The sequence below is a fragment of the Pinus tabuliformis genome, chromosome 3_2 (genome assembly GCF_031772625.1).
Source record: "Pinus tabuliformis cultivar Carrire ecotype Pingquan chromosome 3_2, CPIR1, whole genome shotgun sequence".
NCBI classification, from domain to species: Eukaryota; Viridiplantae; Streptophyta; class Pinopsida; order Pinales; family Pinaceae; genus Pinus; species Pinus tabuliformis.
Genome location: NC_142302.1, coordinates 215,264,218 through 215,287,073, shown reverse-complemented (window position 1 = coordinate 215,287,073; position 22,856 = coordinate 215,264,218).

Below are 22,856 nucleotides of genomic sequence, written 5' to 3'. Positions count from 1 at the left end.
TAATTTGTTTGTTTTTACTTTTAGAGACCATAGGTGTGAATTGTGAATTTTAATTGTTAGGTGTGAATTGTGAATTGTTAATTTTAGTTTTAAAATTGTTAATAAAATTCACTGAAGTTGAATATAATGGAAAATGTTCCAGAATTTACCAACCAAGGAATTCCTCTTGACGAGAATCCTAGTACTTTTCCTTACTTTGGAAATGTTGGTCCGCCTTACATGGCTACTTTGTCATTACCTGGATTTACAATAGGTTTACCGATATGGTTATTTTCAACTTCGTTGGCCCCAAATACTCCAATTGTTCCACCTCAACCGAATGCTTCACCTCAACAGAGTTCACCATCTCAACATCACCAACCTTCTGTTGACCCTTTGCCTTCTTCAGCTAATTTTTCTTCCTCCATTTCTTCCTCTTCGCTTGGTAAAAGCCTTGATGCTAGTAACCAGGTGGCTAAGAAGAAGAAGAAAGGGAAGAAGAAGAAGAAGAAGAAGAAGAAGAAGCAAGATAAGAAAGAAGTCAACCAACCAACTATGGCTGTAAGTGTTAGTTGTGTTGAGGAAACCTCCAACATGCATCGTAAACCCAAATACCCTTGCAAGATTTGTAAGGGTGACCACTTCCTTATCAATTGTCCTGGTATTCCAAAGGTCTTGAAAGTATGGTCAAAAAAATCTCATCAACTTTCCATTGATCCATCAACCAATGATAGTCAGGTTCCTGGGAAAAAGGGTAAAGTTAGGTTTCCTTGTAAGTTATGCAAAGGGAGTCATCAAACTCACATTTGCCCTCGCATGGATGAAGCCTCAACATTGTTGGAAAACCTTACTGTTCCACAACAAGAATTTCCAACTGGTTACCGTAAACTTTCTCCCAACCTACCGTCAACTGACGAAGTGAATGAACTAATTTCAAGTACAGTCGATCACACTCTTCCATCGGAGAGTGAAACTCATGTCACTCAGGTTGATAATCCATTAGTTGATCAAGTGGTCGATTCAATTTCACATTCGGTTGATCCCACTTTCCCTTTAGAGAGTGAAGTTCATACTGCTCAGGTTCTTTTTGTTACATCAGATTCTTCTACGCCGGGGGGCATTTCACCTATTTCTATAGAACCTCCTCCAAGTACTGAGGTCTTTTCCTTCGATTGGAATAGACTAACAGAACCTCGTCTTCCTTCCTCCATCCCTTTCCAAATCATTGTCAAGGCTGGTGGTAGGGACATGCATCGCACACAGGTAGATGAAGGTGCTTCTGTTAGTATTTTATCCTCAACTGCTTGGAAAGCTTTGGGTTCCCCTCAGCTTGTGCCTATTACGCAGAATTTGAAAGCTTTTAACAGAACCATTAGTGAACCTTTAGGGATCCTTCCTAATTTTTCCATTACCTTGGAAGGTAAAACTGTCTGTATTGATCTTATGGTAGTTCGAGGTCCCTTGGATTTCAATTTACTCCTTGGGCGAGACTATGTTTATGCAATGAAAGCTGTCGTATCGACACTCTTTCGCGTGATGTCTTTCCCTCACAATGGCAGTATTGTGACTGTAGACCAGCTTTCGTTCCCTAGTCTTTTTTCAACTACCAATAATATGACACCCCTAAATGTTCCTAATTCTAAGGTGGTATCTACCCCGCCACGGGTTAATTATGTGGCAACTGGTCCCATGTTTTCAGTTACCGATGTAAGTGAGCCTCTCACTGTTTGCTCATCTTCCTTTGATTTAGATCCAGTAATTGACATGGAAAACTCTATGGGATTACTTGAACACGATGTTCTTATCCCTTTTGAGTCCCTTGACATGTGTTCCTTCCAAAGAACTATTCTTCCTTCTGACGAAGACCTTTTGGAAGCCATGATCAAGGTGTGTCCATTGACATGTCATTCCTCCAGTTGGAAGCCATGATCAGTGATCGCAAGGATAGTTTTTTCCTGTACCAACCTCGTTAAAAAATGAAACAGGCTGCATCGAGGAAAGTTCCTTTTACTGTGTCGACCTCGTTAAAAAATGAATCGGTGAGTCTGAGGATGGTTCTTTTCCTGTGTCAACCTCGTTAAAAAAATGAATCAGTTGGTCAGAGGATAGTTCCTGTTACTGAGTCGACCTCGTTAAAAAATGAATTAGGTATGAGGACAGTTCTTTTCCTGTGTCAACCTCATTTAAAAAGAATGAATCAGTGAGTATGAGGATAGTTCTTTTCTTGTGTCAACCTCCTTAAAAAATGAAACAACTCCCTTTTCGAGTCGAATCTTTTCAAGAACTTGAAAGTAAACCTTCATTCCATCCACCTGGTTGAATGCAATGAAGCTTGGGAGGCATGTACCTCACTTTGCATCATTATGCTGGGGGCATGCGAACTTTTTGAGCATAGTTCCTTGTCTTGTGTCAAGCTCGTTAAAAAATGAATCAAGGATTTTCGAGGATAGTTCCTTGTCTTGTGTTAACCTCATTAAAAAATGAAACAAGGATAGGTTATTTAGGTAGATTGTTGAGAGTAGTCATGAGCAAAGTTCCTTGTCTTGTGTCAAGCTCGTTAAAAAATGAATCAAGGATTTTAGAGCATAGTTCCTTGTCTTGTGTCAAGCTCGTTAAAAAATGAATCAAGGTTTTTAGAGTATAGTTCCTTGTTAGGTAGATTGTAGAGAGTAGTTATGAGCATAGTTCCTTATCTTGTGTCAAGCTCGTTTAAAAAATGAAACAAGGGTTTTGAGGATAGTTCTTTTCCTGTGTCAACCTCACTAAAAAATGAAACAACTCCCACGAGTCTTTCCAAGATTTTGAAAGTAAACCTTCATTCCATCCACCTGTTTGAATGCAATGAAGCTTGGGGGACATGTACCTCGATTTGCGTCATTATGTTGGGGGCATGTAAACTTATAACAAGCATAGTTTTTCATTTCAAGCTTGCGTAAACATGAAACCGAATCCGAGCATAGTTCTTTTCCTGTGTCAAGCTCGTTAAAAAATGAAACAAATCCTCCTCTAATTGAGTTGAGAGTTTGACTAGATCTCATAAATGTCAAGTTGTATATTTAGGTTAGTTATTTTAGTTTTTTGCATAAATTTCTTACAGTTGTAGGTCGAGTCTTTCAAATGATCTCGTAACTGAACCTTCATTCCATCCAGCTATTAATTAAGGTACTTAGTTGAATGAAATGAAGCTGGGGGGGCATGTGCTCTAGGAGTTATGCTTAGGGGGCATCAAGCACAGTTTTCTCTCTGTTTCAAGCTTGTGTAAAAATGAAACTACTTTGAAGCATAGTTTTTCTCTGTTTCAAGCTTTTGTAAAAATGAAACCTATCTCGAGTCAATTTCAGTTATTTTCAAGACTCGTTAAACTCATGAAAATATCAAGATTATTTTGCTATCTTTCATTCTCATAAAACAAATGAAAAATGTCGAGTTCTTTCCGTCTTTTCCTGCTCGTAAATTAAATTGAAAGTCGGCCATATGAGTACATTTTTATCCCTTTTTCGAACTCATTAAAATTTACGAAAAAGTGAAAACCATGAGTACATTTTTATCATTTTTTTCGAACTCATTAAAACTTACGAAAAAGTGAAACCTTAGAGTCATCTTTAAGCCCTTTTCTGACTCCTAAAACATGAAAAGATTGCCGAGCGTTTCTTTTACACTCGTTAAAACGGAATTAAAAGACGGTCCTCTTACAGCCCTTTTCTGACCGTAAAAACATGAAAAGATTGCCGGATTTTTGTCGTTTCAAATTCGATATTGGAAATCAAACGACGTGTCCTTGATCGCTTTTTACTTTTCAGATCAGAGACACTAATCATGAAAGTACTCCTTGGTTGTAAAGATCAAGCGGTTCTCTCAAGTATTATTTTATACTTTTTCGGGCTTGGGAGGCACAAATTTACGAAAAAGGTCAACCCTGGAGTCTTCTTAAGTTTTTCAGGCTCTCTAAAATTGAAAAACGCTGAGTTTCTCCTATACTGGACTCGTTAAAATTTCACAGTAAAGGGCCTGTTCGATTACAAACAGGAACGGACCACTCCTTCTTAGGGTTCGAATCTAAACTAAGTTGGACTCATCCGAAGGATGAGCTTATAATCAAACAAATGTTATCCTCCTCAAGCTTGTAAAAAATAAAGAGGTACTTGCCAGAAATGGTGGGGGAAAAGAGAGGAAAATGAGCCTATTTGTTATACTCTGTCTCGGAAAAACCTTATCACCACTCTTGAACACGACACTTTTCATTCACCTGGGTTGGGAAATCCTTTGCCTAATAGTTGATCAAACCACATTGAAAGTCTTCAGCCGGTTTCTGGGTATTAAATTTGGGTCAATTGTCACCAAGCCATCTATTGTGTCGTTATGTGTTCAAGAGGTCACTGCAAATAAACCATTCATCTGCAAAATATCTGTCATCCATCTTGATCGTCCCTGAGTCAGTCCTTACAGCTACATTTCTTCAACTTGATCTATGATTTCGTGTTGTGGGCTTGCCTGCAACGGGTCGCTTTCTATCGACATCAGCACATTATCTAGAAAGATGATCTAGGAATCATCAGTACCTTGAAATCTGCATGCCTCAATGGCAGGTTTCTGACCTTTGACGACAGTTTACATCATTGAATTTCGATCAAAGGATTCCGTGATATGTTCGACATCAACACATTCATTCACATCTCATGGATTGTACTGGGTACTTTGAGAACCATTGACATCACTGGTGGTTTCTCTCACACTTGTTAACATTTTACATCATTGACTGGTAATCAAGTGGTTTCTACCATGTTCGACATCAACTCATTTATTCGCATGGATAGAATCGTACTATTTCGGGAAGCAGAAATGAAGACCCTGGATCTAGTTTCCGCCATCCAGGCTGTGAGGAGTTTTGTATTCATTATACAGTAGACTAATTATAAACAGATGGTTGCGTCCATACTGTGTCTACATGTGTCTATGATTATGATGTATTGCGAAATCATTCCTATATCAGAGCAGTAGTTAGTTTGTTAGTTAAGTTTTTGATCTGAGTATGGGAATGCCTACCTCAGCAATGATATGATCTCATATATGTATTTTGTGTTGAATATTTGCAGGTTCCGACTGGGCTCTCCACAAGATAATCCTCGAAATGATAAAGTGCTTCACCCTTCCTAGATGATATAAAACCCTAATCTACTACAGACTTCGCACTTTAGGGGGCAATCTGTTACACTAAAATTTGTCACCATGACTATTTGCAGTCAGTATGGCTCCATCAATAACCATATTGTCCTCCTTGGCAAGTCTTATACCTCTGCTCCTCATGTCAAACTCCAAAAAAGAGAGAAAGCCTTTAAAAAATCAATATAACTCTGGTTCTGCACTTTCTCTTACTCTTACCTGCGTGCACGCACCTCAAGTACATAATACCTGCGTACTTGTACGCTCTGTCTGTAAAGGGGTGGGTGCGTACCCCTGTAAAAGTCAAAAGGCGCAAGTTTTACTTCAAAAAACTTACTTGCGGTCGATTCTAGAGCATTCTAGAAGATGGTTTGACGTGGATTGAGCGCCTCCAGATGGTTCATGCATCCCAATGAAAGAGGAACTTATCCCATGAAGAGGGGAACTATCCCTTTGAAAGAGGGGCTTATCCCATTGATGGTGGACCTGTTTAACTTCCTCCAAAGCATTATAAATACAGGCATTGGGCCAGAGGGAGGAGAGGTTGAAAGCTGAACATTCCTAAGGGTAGATGCTGCTGAAATTAGGACTCCCTTATAGAGCTTGAGAGGAGAGATTCCAATCCTTTCTTAGCTTCATTTGGAAGTGGGTGAGCTGATCAAAGTAGAGGATAACTCTTGCTGGACCTTGGGAGGGACCTGCACAACACCAAGGCACGGTTGTAAGGTTTCTTTTGTTTCCAATTAATACAATTAAGTTCATTTTTCTCAACAAGTAGTTATATATAATTTGTTTCATAAACTCCTTGGTCTTTATGATGAATATGTTTTATTATATGAGTTATTCAGGTGCTATGTAATCGTTTGCTTGTTAGTGAATGCAGGCTTCAAGGAGAAGGAGCTCATCTAGATCGGAGAGGCTTGGCTGCTACAAACAGCGTTGGACTAAAGGTAAGCCTTAAACACCTGGTTGCTTTTATTTTAAATGCATATTTAGGGAAAGATAGTGCTTGATTGTTTTGTTTGTCACTAGAAACGCCTTAGTTTCTAGGGAGGTCAGTTTTGTCCGCAAAATTGACTCTTTCCGCATGACAAAATCCCTTCTAAAATGCGGTGTATTCCCTTGTCAATTCTTCTTCCTCCATCGGGCACGATCTCAGCCGTCTGATCCGAGTCCTCTAGATCTGATGCCATACACACGTTTCACACGGTTGACTTGCACGACTGATAGCACACGATCAACGACGATTTTCTCTCACCTCTGCCTGCCACGCGTTGATCGGTGTATGGAATCGCTCTGCTCTCATCCAAAACCTCTTACCATTCAAGGGCGCCCCAATCAAAACCGCCGGTTTCCAGAGCGCGGGTCCCACCGTTTGTACGTTTAGCACTTTTACCTTTTCAGCCTGTGGTTCTCCGGCTCCTGATGTGACCGAGTGCTCGGGCTTCCCCATTTCAACCCTATTCGCCTAGCGATGCGCGATTAGTGTTAATTGCGCATCAAAAGTCACCTCTTTTTCCCATTCCGGGGCTCCCAGGGGCTACTTTGGCCTCCCGCGCGGTCTTCATGGACCTCGGTCAACGCATTTTGACCAAGGTCCTTGTCGTTCCACGTTGGCTGCCACTACCACTAGTTTAGGGTGTCTTTGATCGGTATTATGGAATTCTTTAGAGATTTGTTCGACCTGATACAGTCATGGTTCCTTGATAGTCTTCTATGGATCCAATTCGGATCATTCATGAAACTCAACATTTCATACCCATGTTGTCCACACACTGTTATTTTAAGCACGCATCTATTTTCTTCATTCATGTTCATGAAAAATTTCAAGAGTATGGCCTTTGCTATCCATTTGCCCAATGGTGTTCCATGTTGATTTGAACCCATTAATAAACTTGTTGTGTCAACGTTTCAAGGAAATTTTTCCCTTCTTCAAGCCACTTTCATGGTTGTCATATTGTTGTTTATTTCCAGCATAATCACAAAATATAAGCATTGATACTTATCAACATTTCAACAAGGAATTCATTAGGAAGCCTCATAAGGTTAAAACATACTATGTGAAATTTCTATAGTCACATCATTCACACAATCATAATATTTTAGAAATAAGTTATTTATTTTCTATTGTGATGGTTCTCAACTCAAAGGCATCTCAAACCTTTTTGTACCCTTCTCATGGATGTCATGTTTGTTGTCCATTTGTTTCCATGGACCCATCCAACCCACTTGGTTGTTCTTTCCTCCCCTTTTCCCTCCATTTCCCTTTATTTCATACACCAAGCTTCATTTGAGTCTTATGTTTTCCATTTGGTTTCACACAACACTCCCTAGAGTTTTTTTACACCCCTTTTCACACCCAACAATGACGAAGACCCAAAGCATAAATAAGTCAAGAATAAGAAGGATGAAGGAGAATGAAAATTTCATGAAAACAACACAAAGTCACAACAACGTAGCATGGAAATTCTCATAGTCAACAATTAAAAACAACAATTAAAATATAAAGCTAACCATGAAATATGAAACATGTAAAACATCAATAATCCACAATAGCTCATCCCCATGAGTTCTTGTGTTCAAGACGTCCTCTACCACCATACACATATGCATATATAAAATTAGATTGAGTCTTTTCTAAGGTTTCATGGAAACCATGAGATTTCAACACCCCTCAAAGGTGTTCCTAATCAAAGAGCTTGAGGGGGTACTCCCTTCCCTCCTCCAACGTGACACACTATTGGTTCATGTGCCTAAGGCTCACATGAAATTCCCCCCTTCTTCCTTTTCTGTATGTTAGCACAATCCGTTTTTAAGTGCTTCCCTCCATAATGTTGATAGGAAATTGTTTTATTTTCCTTTTTAGTCTTAAAAGGACTCTTTTGGGCCCTATCAGCACGACATTTTTCCACATCTCTAAGAGTCAAAGTGTGTTGCAATAGTCCTTGTATGAAAAACAAGTTTTGCATAATCATGGTGTTCAACATTTCCTATTTCCTTTGCTCTCTAATACGTCTTCTCTTCTCTGCCTTGCAGCTCTTAAGCTTAGCCTTCAAAATTTTGAGTTTTCTACTCTTTCTTTGGATCTCGCCCTTTGTTTCTCTTGGTGGGCATGGTCCATGTTACACTATACCATTCCACTATCCATGCTTTTATTCTTTTTGCAATTGGCTTCTTATGTGTTGTCACATACACACATCTATTAATTTATTAGCATAAACAAATTAACTTTTTACCTTGTCTTGCTAATAATATGCATGTTGATCTGACCAAGGATAGCAACCATGACCTCTGCAATCTCAAAGGTGAGTTAGAATAAATCTAACATCGTAGCATCTATCCTTTTTGGAATTTCACAATCATAATATCACCATACAATGTATAGTCTATGATCAACACATAGTCATCAATCATGGAGCCACAACCAACACCCACTTGCAAAAAACCACTCTATAACAGAGTCACAAAATTTCATGCCCTGAAGGTCCATCAAGAAACCTTTTCCTTTCCATTCAACTTCCTTAATCTCATTGAGTCTAAGTGTTAAACCTAGATTCTCTTTAACATCACTTTGTAACAAACTCTAACACTATAGTCTTCCTTAGAGTCCCAATTTATTTATATAAGTCTAGTGTTGAACCATTTTCTTTGATACCACTTTGTAACACACCCTCCCTCCCCCTTGGGTCATTCTCGGCTAGTGGAAGGTGTTATATCAAGCTAACTTGACCTTCATAGTCCTGTCATGGAAATGGGGTCACAAAATTTCCCCAATTTCCAACTTCTGTAAATCTAAAAACTATTGCTACCATTTCAATCGACTCATCTAGAGATTTCTAGTGATATAAATTTTATCCAAATCTGACCTACAAATCAAAATTTATGTTCGTTAAAATATTCATCCAAAAAACCTTTTCCATGTCAATAGAATTTGCCACATGGCATCCACATGGTCCCCGTGTGGTGCCCTCATGGCACTCCAAGTCACATTCTAAGTCACCCCTAGTCGAGGCCCACAAATCCAAGCCCTTAGTTTGTTTTACGACCCTCCATTGTTATAATAAAATCTCAGTCTCCCCCTCCCTTCTTCATCGTCACAATGCACACATACATTGAATAAGACCCCAGAGTGAGACAAATAAACTAACATCTATTACTGAGTGGGTTTTATCATCTCTCAGCCTCGTTATCACACCCTCCATTAATGGATTCCACAATCTAGGATTCCCTAAGGTCCGAGACATGAAATTATTTTGTCATTTGTTAGGGACTCCCCATCCCTCAATCCTGCTAGACCTTGTCCCTTTCCTTGCCATGAATGTCACAAATCTCCACAAGGTCCTTAGGCACATGGTCCCAAGATGATGTCATGTTGATGTCATTCCTAAAATGACATTATCCTGACATCATCTCATCCTCATGGAATTCTTTGAGGGTGGCACATGTCACTCATTTTTTGGACATCTGGGCCTCCAATGTGGTCATTGGAACCTGCCACATAGAACACCACCTATGCACCACACATCCCCTAGTTCCATGTCACTGCCACTTCAAATCCCCCAACCTAGGTCCCACTAGGGTCTCGACCAAGGGAAAAACATGAATCCCCATTATAAATATTTTATTCCCTTTGGTGAAGCTCTACCTATGCCTACACATAACCTCTCCTTGGATTGACTCCCCACAATAATATTTATGTCACATTCCTTTTAATCTCGGTACCAAGACACATACATGTCCATCTCATGGTAGGGAAAATTTCATCTCTCACCCCACCCTGCTCCCTTTTCCTTGGGCCCGCGTGACTAAGGCATGACCCTCTCAAGGGAAAGAATAGGGAACAACTCGTTATATGACAAAAAATGCCCTCTGTCAATTCCTTTACCCTTAGAAAGATCCTAGGGAAATTATCTCTCTTGCGTTCATATATATGTGTGTGTGTGTGTGTGTGTGTTGTGCGTGTTTGTATGTATATATAACAACAGGTTGCTCTCGACACTTAGACAATGCCACACCTTTCCCTCCTGAGATTATATTGACAGGTAACTCCCTTTACATGCAAATATACATGTGTGCGTGTGCATGTGATGGCCATCCCTCCTGAGATTTACATATATATGTATGTTTATATTGCCCTCGACAGTCAACAATGTGGCCTATCTCTCCTAAGCTTAGATAAATACATGGACCAACTTTTATACATATGCATATACATATACATAGGAACATGCATTCTTCATCTCATTATATATGAATATGCATTCCTTCATTAAGCTCAAACATGAAAACCCTAAGCTTCTACAAGTCTAAACTTAGAAGGTATTCATGAAATTCATTCCTAAATCTGTAAAAATTCATTGAGTCCTACAAAGACATCAATAATCATGCAATTAACCAAGAACATATCAATATTTACAAGGATTTATAGATCCCTCACATTCTGAGTATGGAACAATATTCATAAAACACATCTCATTGCAAAACACAAGTAAGGGTACTCATCTCGAACGAAGGAGTGAACTGAGATTACCACTTGAGTGAGGCTATACGTATCAGTTTCTCCGCTCATTGGAGGCCTTCGTTTTGCCACCATAGCTTCATCTCAGTCGGAACATGACCACCTGATGGGACATGCCCACCTTATAGCACTGTTAGTGAACAGTACTTAGAATATAAGACAACGGGTCGCACGAACACGCCTCGCCCACTAGACTAGCTCCTGAATTCTACAGAATAGAAGATAGCGCACGAACACGCTAACTAACTGGACAGGCTAGGACCTGATACTATGCGAGATCAGATACCAAGAAACGCCAACCGACATTCATTGACATCATTGTTCATGCACCTTTTTCCACACATTTCTTTGATTCATAATTTAAGTGAAACTGGCTACATAGGGAGCATAAATGTACAAATTATCTTATCTTTGAAAGATTGACAATTGAAGGTGGGAATTCAATTTTCTACCCAACCATAAGTATTTGTAGCCTAACATTTCTTGTAATTTTCACCCCCGAGCTAGATCCACAATCCAAGGATTTTTCATAAGAAGATTCATTCGGAAATTATCCTCAATGCCTAGAGATTAGGAATTTTCTTGACTTAACTTCTCCAATATTGGAAACACCAACCCATCACTTCAACAAAACAATACATGAAACTCCATTCACTTAGCCTCAATAGGCTATACCGGTGCTCTGCAAGTGCTTAATTTTTTGGCTCCGCTTCTTGATTGCAGAAATCGATCCGTGCTTTTCTTCCAATTTCTTCCATTCGAACTTCCCTCCTTGTGCCAATCACTCCCTTGTTGTCCACGTCCAAATTCATCCTTTTTGTGTGGTTTTTTGTTCCCCAATTTTTCTCCTTCTAGGAGGTATGGAAAATGTGGATGTTTTCTTGAGAACCTCTCTTGCCATCTATTACATGGGTGTGTTTTTGGTTTCTACTAGCCAACACCACTTAGTGCCATCCCCCCCCCATATTGTGGATTCATGTCCCACCCTTCAGGTCATCTATTAAATTAACATTCATTAATGATTAGAGTAAAATTAACTTACAAAATCTAGGGACGTATACCAAGGGTGTTACAGTGTGTCTTATGATCAAGATGTATGTTGTGTCTTCTCCCACAGTCTCGTCTCCTTATATAAGTTTAATTTATTTCCGTATCCAAAACCCTAATCTCCAAAGTGATTAAAGATATAGATTAGACTTCAACATCACTTGAGATCAACGATTGAGATTCATATAATTCACATATGCAATAACCTTGCATTTCATTAGATTGACTCACTTTATATTATCAAAGTAAATTATTTTAATAATTAAATTAATTGCTAAGATTCAACGGTAATTATGAAAATTTTGCATGACTAAACACTTAGGCCTATGTAAATTTACATGCTTGAGCTATAAATATTAACACTCCCTCTTAGGGAGGATACTTTCTGAAGAGTCATCTCGAATTAGTTTTCCTTTCAGCCCTAGCATGATGTCACATGCATCATCCTTTACCAAGGATTTCCTAAAAATCTCTTGGTCTACTGCCTCTTCAATGATGTTAGCCATTAGTTCCATTAGTTTGAAAACTTATTGTAAGGCCTACTCTCCCTAAATGTGGTCCTAAGCGCCTCCACATGCTCTTAAGCTCTTAAGCATCCCTCAATGTCTAGTCAAACCACCTAGGTCTCCTAATAGAATTGGAAGGACCTACTAAATCCTCCCCACCTAAAGGTTGACTCCTTGAACTGAAAGATCCCTCAGCCCCATGAGATTATTTCCAATTAAGTTCATCTATACAATCTTTGACGAACATTTTTATAAGCCTAGTTTTGTACATTTTCACTCTATTCTTGAGACAACAATTCAAGAACATGAGTCACTAGTTTTGAATTTTGATCAAGAGAATTACAAATTATGCACAAGTGTAAATAAATCATTCATTCAAATATGATTTTACAACCTTTTCGTACATTTGTATGTTTATGGTTTATATTTTAAACCAAATGTCCATCACAGTAAAAATTGTTAAAACTTTTCATACATCCGTTGTGAGCATATGAAGGAAGGTTATAATAATCCAATAGAGGAATGATCTTTCCCAATATGTGTACTTATCCCATTCCCAAATCCGTTTAATATAATCATTTAATAATAGAGGTTGGCTTGCATTTTTATTAAACTAGGGAGACATCCCATGAATACATGACAACCCTTAGGTGTTGTTGCTCAACAGGCTCCTTTTTAACCCAAATTGAAAAACCAAGTGTATAGTGAGGTGGAAAATAGTAGAACACACCCTTTACAACTTAAAACACTTACAAAGAAAGAAGAATTAGTGTATGGTGTGTATTTTTCTGAGCTAGGCAAAACTTGGTTAAAATCTGAAAAATTGTCATTTTTTCGAATCAATTGCAAGAAACAAACACATAATCTGAGCAACGTGAAAGAGGGTTTTGTCAAAAATACATATATGTTCAGCCCTATAGGATTATTTTTAATTAGTGAAATTGGTATAGTCTTTGGCAGGCATTTTTCTAAGCCAATTTTTGTACATTTGCACTATGTTCTTGACAAAACAATTCAAGAACTTAAGTCATTAGTTTACTATTTTGACAAAGAGACTTAAAAATTGTGCACAAGTGTAAATAATCATTCATTCAAATATGATCGTGCAATCTTTGTGTGCCTTTGTATGTTTATGGCTTGCATTTTACACCAATTTTCCATCATAGTAAAAATTGTTAAAAGTGCACTCTTCATAGATCGAATGATGATTATAAAGCTTATTATATAAAAGTTAATAACATAAATTTTATTACATATAAAATTTATTATTCATATAAATGTCTAAAAACCTATTTTGTTGGCACCCTTAGCATGCATCTTGAACTTGAATTCTCAACGTAGATCCTGAACTTCCATTTAATCAATGATCTGAGACAAGGATGGGGAATCAAATTGACGCGGGGTTAGAATCTGCCAACCTTGCACTTTGTCTCTCCCCTCATTCATGGCCATTAAATGGGGGGAGGATGTGTGTGGAGTACTAAAAAGGTACGTTTTTAATGATCATTTCAGTGGCTTTTCAGTGGGACTTGTGAATCTTTTACATCATGAATGTGGAAAACAATAGAGAATTGTGATAAAATATGTGGAATTAGTATGCAAGACTTAACCGTTGATAGTTGTCATTATCCTGTGTAGGAAAGGGTAAAAATGAGGAGCTGTTGTTCCAAAGAAAAAGATAAGAATAGGGTAACTTCTGTCCCTTTGACGAAGGACCGAGTACAAACGAGGCAAAGTAGGCTGAAGCAAACCGGTCTGGAAAAGGAGGAGAAGGCACCAGCTCGGCGGAGGAGAAAAGAAGTGATTAAGGATTAACATTTTGGCGAATCCCTCAGGATCTTCAATCCTAAGGGATCGCTGCTTTATTTATCTTATCGCTTAGACATCTTCGTCGTTACCCTTATATAAAGGGACGACACTGTTAGTCTTGGGGGACGATGCTTTTATGTAACTTCTTATTAAAGATTGAACTTTGATCATCAAGTCTCGTTGAACTTGGCTCATTGTACTTTCTGTTTTATGCATTAATATAAACTTGGTGACTATCTTATCTCTGCATCTGGATTAGCTTAAAGCGGTGTACCCTTGAGGCTAAGGGCCCGGCCCCGAAGGACACTTGCTTTTGTATCCCTACGATTTGATTTCTGCGTGGTTTGTTTATCGTCACTAGTTGGTAATCTGATATGCTTTACAAGTTACATCACGTGCTCTGCTAAGATTCGTTCGTTAATGTTCTTTCTATTGACTCTGCATTATATCATCAATACTTTCAGAGTGGATTCAATATTATTAGACTTAATTGAACATTATTATCATTGTGTTACGAAGCTTTTATGTTGTGTATGTGTGTTAAGGAAATTATCTGAAAGGTGTGTTCTTTATGATTCAAGATTCATGTTGTTCCATTTTGAAACACAATTGTAATTCCTATTGATGATTGATTTTAAATCAGATTACTTCTTCAGAGTGTTATGTGTGTATGATTTCCACATGTTGTTCCATTAGTTGGTTGCATGATTTGCTTGGAGAATGAAAGATTATAGTTTTGGATTGCAATGAGTGTGTTTGAGTTGATAGGATAAGGTTTGATTCTTTCTTGTGAGGTTTAGTTATAGCGATTACTGTTCCATTTTAAGCATTGTTGTTCCATTCTAGATTTGCTGTTCAATTTCCTATTTGCCGTTCCATTTTTATCTGTTGTTTCATTTACTCGCATTTGGTGTGAGAGACGATCTGTGGCTGTAGTGAGCCTCTGCATTTACTGCCTCGCTCCCAGACCCGTGGTCCATGCTCTAGTTTTCTTTCCATTAGTTTCCAAAGGGATGGACTATTGCTGTCGAACCCTTGACTGATAAAGTTGCCTAGCTTTAAGAGTGTGTGCTTTAGTCATTTGAAGTAACTTAGTCATAGACAAGCATCAGTTTACTCTTGTATTTTTGTAGGACGTTGTACTACTAGCATTACTCTGACAAATAGCCTCAGATTGAGTCACTCTTTGAAATAACCAAACGCTCCCGGATTGACATATTAATGTGAGGTAATTAGAGGTGAAAGAGACCCTTTTTATAGCTCTACATTTTGGCGCTGTTGCCGGGGAAAGAGTGTAGCCATTTGTCTTTTTCAGAGTAGTGTACGAACCTTCTAGGGAAGAGTTGGATCTTAAAAACGAAAGGTAAGAACCTGCGTATGGAGCATGTAAAAGCCCTGCTCCACTGTCCGCTTTCCTAACAGATTTGCTCTTGCTTTGATTGAATAGAATTTAGCAGTTCATTTGAGTGCATGACTAAGCAGAAAAAACCAGAAAAGAATATCAAGCTTCCATCCAAACCCGAAAAAGCTAAGGGGCCAGTGACCCTTGGCCCAACAACTTTCATAGACGAAATCTATAAGAAAACAGAATCTCAGCCATCAGTAGGTCCCAGGAAAATCATTTCTAAACAGCCTATTAGTTCCCTTTAGGCCACAGGATCACCATCTGTAGTCTTTGCTGAGGTGCATAGTCAAATTGAAGAGCAGGACTTTCAGGAAATTGAAAATTCTACTCCAGAACTATTGCAAGAAGGGAATTTCAGCAACTTTTGTGAAGGAGAAGGAGAAACAGGGGAAACTGAGGAACCAAAATCTCCCATTGGAACAGATCAGCCATTAAATAGCCTAGATAAGGGGAGCACTGCGAAAATCACTGTTGAAGGAATTCAATCTCCTCAGACATCAGGTATCCCTCTTATCCCAGATAAAGGAAGTGCCATTAAAACTATCCTTGCTAAAATTGTTCCCTCTCAACCTAGGAATACCCTCCTAGATATCCCAAAAGGTTATTGGCATATATTCGATCCTATGGCTTAGAATCAGCCAAATACTCAAACCTCTACATTACAATATCCTATAGTGGATTCTGCAACAAATGCGCCCATGAAAGCTATCCCTCTTCAACATATCCCTACCTTTCACGGCCTCACATCAGAAGATCCGGATGCATTTTTATTCGAATTTGATGTGCTGTGTAGGGGATATGATTACACCACCGATCCCCAGAAATTGAAATTATTCCCCTCGACATTAAAGGGGGCAGCTCTAAGATGGTTTATGGAACTAGGTGGTCGGGTCATCAACAATTGGGATCAAATGAAAGAATCCTTCTTAAAAAAATATCAGGATTATTGTAGGTCTAGAGAATTGAAAGACGAAATATTTCAAATGACAGCCAAGCCAAACGAAACATTAGAAGAATATGTGGAACGTTTTCAATATAATTTACAAAGATCTCCTTATGAATCACTACCTTTACCTGATAATGTGCTAAAAACTGCATTGATAAGGGGCATGAAGGAACAGTGGATTGAAACATTAAACATTATGGGAAAAGGGGATATTTATCAAGAGAATTTTGCTGACACTATTGATTTATGCATCAGGAGTTCGAGAGGCAGCACAAGAATAAAACAGGTAGAATATGATCAGTTTGCAAGAGACAATAAAATATCAACAGAAGGAGTAACGCGTGTGGAGATTGGAAATTTATTAGAAAATTTTAAAACTGATATTCTAGGGACACTAACTACACAACTTGATATTATGCAGGCCAAACAGAAGCAGATGGAGGCAGAGCAGAATTTGGCAATGTTCTTCCCCCGATGCAGAAAAAAACATAGTCACAAGGAGTGTCCACTGGATACAGTCCAAACATGTGCCATCTGTACAAATGATCATCTTACGGAAAGCTGCCCCTCACTTCCTGGATTAAAAGCAGTATACAAGGAAACAAAGGAAGAACCAAAATCGGTGTACTTGATCAACCAGCGCCGCCAGTGGCAGCAAAGACAATCTGGTATGTTTTCAGACCCAACCTCTTCTTTTCAGCTTCCACAATATAATGCTCAACAATATAATATGTGGCAAAATCAGCCCCCACCCCCATTCTCAAACTGGTCACCACCACCGTTTCCTTCTTCAAACCCATGGCTAAATCAGCCAAACCAATCTGGTTGGCCGAATTTCCCTTATACTTCACCATATTGGCAAAATAGCCCATATCCTCTGCAATGGACTCCCCCTACTTCACAAGGTTCACCCTGGCAAACAAACTAGCAAAGACCGATGTAACAGCTAGTAGGAACGATTCCGCTCCCTCAACCTACTCTACCATCTCTATAACAAAATCCCCAGTCTAATTTGAGACCGCAACTCCCAGCCCAACCCAACCCCAATCCAAATAACAAACCAGTCCAATCTCTTCAAATCATAGAATCACCAGAAATAGGACCTGACCTGCGGGAGTGTAATGATCTTCAATTACGATCTGGACGTATCATTGAAAATGAGGGAGATAAAACAGTTCATAGTGAAGATCAGTTAGTAAGAGAACATCAGTTGCAACAAGAGGATGTAAATAAGCAGCAGTATCATAATAAGGCAACCACATCCTCTCCCCCATTCCCAGAACGATTAGTCATACCTCGACCTTTACAGTATCCTGACTTTGACATTCTGGGCGAATTACAAAAGTACATAAAAATCTCGTTCCTCCAAGCCATTCAAAATATTCCTATATATGCAAAAACTATTAAAGAATTGTGCAAAAAGAAACCAAGGAGGAATATAACAAATAATCCAAGAGTCCAAGTAGTCGGTACTTTATCTGATCTCTTATCTGGGAAAGAAACACCCATCAAATATGAAGACCCAGGAAACCCAATTGTAATTGTTCAGATTTACGGTCAGACCTTGTCTAATGCCTTAGTTGATCTAGGAGATACAATCAATATTTTAACAGCCACCACCTGTCAAAAACTCAGCATTACATCTGTAGAACCTACCTCTACTTTGTTAGAATTGGCCGACCTATCTGTGATTAGACTAGAAGGTACTCTACACGATGTCATGGTCTCTGTAGATTCCTGGGAATATCCGACCAATTTCCTGATAATTAATCCAAAAACCCGACTTGATGGACACCCGCTAATCCTAGGTAGGCCTTGGCTTTCCACCGCCGATGCTTACATTGGTTGCCAGCAAGGAAATATGACCATAAATAAAGGACCTGATATTAAGAATTTGGTTCTATACCCTCCAGCGCAGCCAAGTCTCACAATAATTAAAACTAACAAGTATCCTATATCATACCTTACTGATAACATTAGATCTCCATTGACTTTACAAGAGGCATTTGATTTTAAAGACCAAACAGAAGATGATGCCATTAACAATTTCATTAGTCAAACTGAAGTTGAATCCTGCACACAATGTCACATGATAGAAGCAGCATTTGATAATGAATTAGAAGAAGATCCTCTGAAAGACACACATGATCAAACAATACCTGTTACTTCTGTCGCAACTAGTAAAATTGTGGAAATTGAACCGGGAAAAACTTTAAATATCAATGCCAACCTCACATCTGAACAAGAAACTAAGCTCATCCATCTGTTAAAAAAATATCAACAGGAATTTGCATGGGATTACCTTGATATGAAAGGAATCGACCCACATTTGTGTACACACCACATTTATATAGAAAAAGATGCTAGACCTGTCCGTCAACTGCAGAGAAGACTTAATTCTCATCTAAAGGATGTGGTGAAAGCGGAACTTCAGAAACTGTTAGATGTCAATTTTATTTATCCTATTTCTGATAGTAAATGGGTCTCTCCGCTTGTGGTCATACCAAAAAAGAATGGGAAATGGAGAATTTGTGTGGATTACAGGGAACTCAATAAAGCAACACAAAAATACCACTTTCCACTCCCATTCATAGACCAAGTGCTAGATACTTTGGCAGGAAAAAAATTATTTTCCTTCCTGGATGGCTTCAGTGGATACAATCAGATTCAGATTGCCCCTGAAGACCAGGACAAAACAACTTTCACTTGTCCTTGGGGGACATTTGCCTACCGAGTTCTACCTTTTGGCCTATGTAATGCTCCCACCACATTCCAAAGGGCTATCCTTAGCATTTTTGCAGATTTAATAAATGATGGACTTGAAGTGTATATGGATGACTTTACACCCTATGGAGATGATTTTGATCCAGCACTAAATACCCTAGAAAAAGTCCTACAACGCTGTATAGCTACCAGGCTTTGCTTAAGTCATGAAAAATGTTACATGATGATGACTGAAGGACTTATTCTAGGACACTATGTTTCAGCAGCTGACATTCAGGTAGACCCAGCCAAAATCCAAATACTTTTGCTTATTCCCACTCCTACTACTCAAACAGAGGTACACATATTTCTTGGATTTTCTGGATATTATAGACGATTTATAGAACATTATTCACATATTGCTACACCTTTATATGCACTAACTGGTAACGTTGATTTTATTTGGACAGAAAAATGTGAATGTGCTTTCAAGGATTTAAAGAAGCTTGTATCCACAACCCTAGTCCTGCGAGGAGCAAACTGGGATCTGCCATTTTAGATATCAGTTGATGCCTCAGATACAGCCATTGGCGCAGTCCTTGGGCAGGAAGAGGATAAAAAACCATATGCTATCTATTACATCAGCAAAAATTTATCCCCTGCTGAATTAAATTACATTGTTACCGAAAAAGAATTCCTAGCTGTAATACATGTTGTTAATAAATTTAGACATTATATTACAGGCTATCCTGTTATTTTGTATACGGATCATTCCGCCATAAAATACTTAGCAAATAAGCCTGTCACAAATGCCAGAATAACTATATGGTTGATTTTATTGCAGGAATTCGATATCACAATCAAGGACCAGCCTGGCAAAGAGAATCCTGTAGCCGATTTTCTCTCGAGAATGCCAAAGCCAATCGATGCAGCAGCAGTTGAAGATCAATTTCCAGACGAACATCTATTTGTTGTTGCCGTTCGAACACCCTGGTATGCTGATGTTGCCAATTACCTTGCAGTAGGTAAACTACCAAAACACTTAACCCCTAATGAGCGAAAACAGATTGTTCAGAAGAGTACTTGATTCTCCTAGATTGGGGGCTATTTGTTTCATACAGGGGAAGACATGCATATCAGGAGATGTGTTTGAGAAGATGAAATCTTTGACATCCTAAAAGCCTGTCATGATGGACCATGTGGGGGACACTTCGCTGAGCGTAGAACTGGACACAAAGTATTACAGACAGGATATTACTGGCCCACGATTTTCAGAGATGCAAAGAAATTTGTCCAAGCCTGTGACAGCTGCCAGCAAGCAGGACATCTTGGTCAAGCTGACGAGATGCCTCTCAAACCACATTTAGTCATCGAACCATTCGAGCAATGGGCTCTTGATTTCGTTGGACCCATCAACCCCTCATCAAATCAGAGAACATATATCTTGGTGGCAACATAATATGTCACCAAGTGGGTTGAAGCAGAAGCATTGCCAAGAGCCACAGAGGACTCTGTCATACAGTTCCTGTTCCATCTATTTGTACGTTATGGCCTTCCAAGGGAAATAATTACAGACGGAGGACCACAATTTGCTGGCAATAGATTAGCGGCAACACTTAATAATTATCATGTCCAGCACAAAATCACTACTCCATATCACCCACAGGCGAACGGACAAGTAGAAAGCAGCAATAAGGTAATAGAATCAATCCTAACAAAAACCATTGCGTCACATAGGCGTGATTGGGCTGCCCGACTACCTGAAGCACTCTGGGCCTATAGAACAACATGGAGAAGCACCACTGGTTACTCACCTTATCAATTAGTGTTTGGAAAACAACCCATTTTTTCTATAGAATTTGAAATCCAAACATTACGAACAGCACAGGAAGTTGGCTTAGATCTAACAGAGGCACAGATTAATCGAATACAACAGATCAATGAATGAGACGAAATTAGGCTCTCCGCACTACAAAATACAGCATTGATTCAACAACAGTGAGCTAAATGGCATGATGCCCTCATCAAAAACAAAGTCTTACACGAGGGAGACTAGGCCCTATTATATGACTCTTGGTTTCAGGACTTCCCTGGGAAACTCCAGACTCGTTGGTTGGGACCATACGAAATCCAGAAGGTACATGACAATGGGACCATCACTTTAATCACCATTGAGGGTTCTGGATATACCTTCAAAGTGAATGGCCACCAAGTTCGTCTCTATCATAAACCACTCACTCGGGAATCCTTCTGCCAACAGCTACACAGAGACGCTGATATGGAGATTTTAGGAGAGGAAGAGAAATGTTCCTCACCTGTAACTCATTAAGGAATTCATTTCTTTTCACAATTTTTACATAATTTATTTTCTTCAAACTTGTTTGTGCACATATACATTTCAATTTTTTTTGCCGTTCCTGAAACGAATGGCATTTGCATGTTTCTGTTGTTCCTTTTCAAAAGGAACAACACTTTTGATTTTTCTGCTGTTCCTTTTCAAAAGGAACAAAACTTTTGATTTTTCTACTGTTCCTTTTCAAAAGGAACAACACTTTTGATTTTTCTGTTGTTCCTTTGAAAAGGCATAGCACTTTTGATTTTTCTGCTGTTCCTTTTCAAAAGGAACAACACTTTTGATTTTTCTGTTGTTCCTTTTCGAAAGGAACAACACTTTTGATTTTTCTGCTATTCCTTTTCAAAAGGAACAACACTTTTGATTTTTCTGTTGTCCCTTTTCAAAAGGAACAACACTTTTGATCTTTTTTTGTTGTTCCTCTTCAAAAGGAACGACACTTTTGGTTTTTTTGCTGTTCCTTTTCAAAAGGAACAACACTCTTGATTTTTGCTGATCCTTTTTCAAAGGAACGGTGTTCGTTTGTCATGATATTCCTTTTCTAAAAGGAACAACATTTTGATTTTTGTTGTTCCTTTTTCAAAAGGAATGCTATTGGTGTGTTCTGCTGTTCCTTTTTCAAAAGGAATGGCATTGCTATGTTCTGCTGTTCCTTTTTCAAAAGGAACCGCATTTGCACTTTTGAAACCTATGCTCCTTTATTGTTCTAGCATACTTTTTCTCTCTGTGTGAAACAGCTTATCCCTCTTGCTAGTCCAAGTTTGAGGATGCTTCTTGCCCCTATTCTTTCAAAGTCTTTTAGAGACAAGCGATGCACTTATGCAATGAATACAAAATCACAACATAATGAAATCAGGAAACTATAAATCGCTATTTTTATAAGGCTATGTATTGGTAAGAGGACAGAAGGAAGGATATACTTATCTTTTGTTGTCATTGTCTTACTAATTTTGCCCTGATTGGTTATCTTTATCATGCCATTCTTTTTTTAATTCCCTTTGATTTTTGTTCAGGAATAAGAGCAAAGGGTTTATATCCTCCTATTGAGCTGATAAGACTTCTTCCACCATTCCTACTCTTAAGGAGTGTTGAACCACCCTTTGTGGATATATAAGGAAAAGTGCTTTATAAAAAAAAAAAAAGAGAAAGAAAAAGCAAATGAATTATAAATTGTCAAATGCAGGATAGGGGGTCTCATCAAGAGCCAGCCTACCATGATCATGAGGATGGAAGCGAAGTGGCATTCCCACTATGGTCACCACAACAGGGATATGGTCCAAAAGGTATAGCAAATAAACAAACCTTGGAACAGGAGGTCTCATCACGAGCTGGCCTTCCCACTCTTCGCCCCCTCCTCGTGAATGGCATTATGGCTAACTGGTTACCAAGCCAGCATAATGGCCTACACTTTGACATCACATTCCTTAATA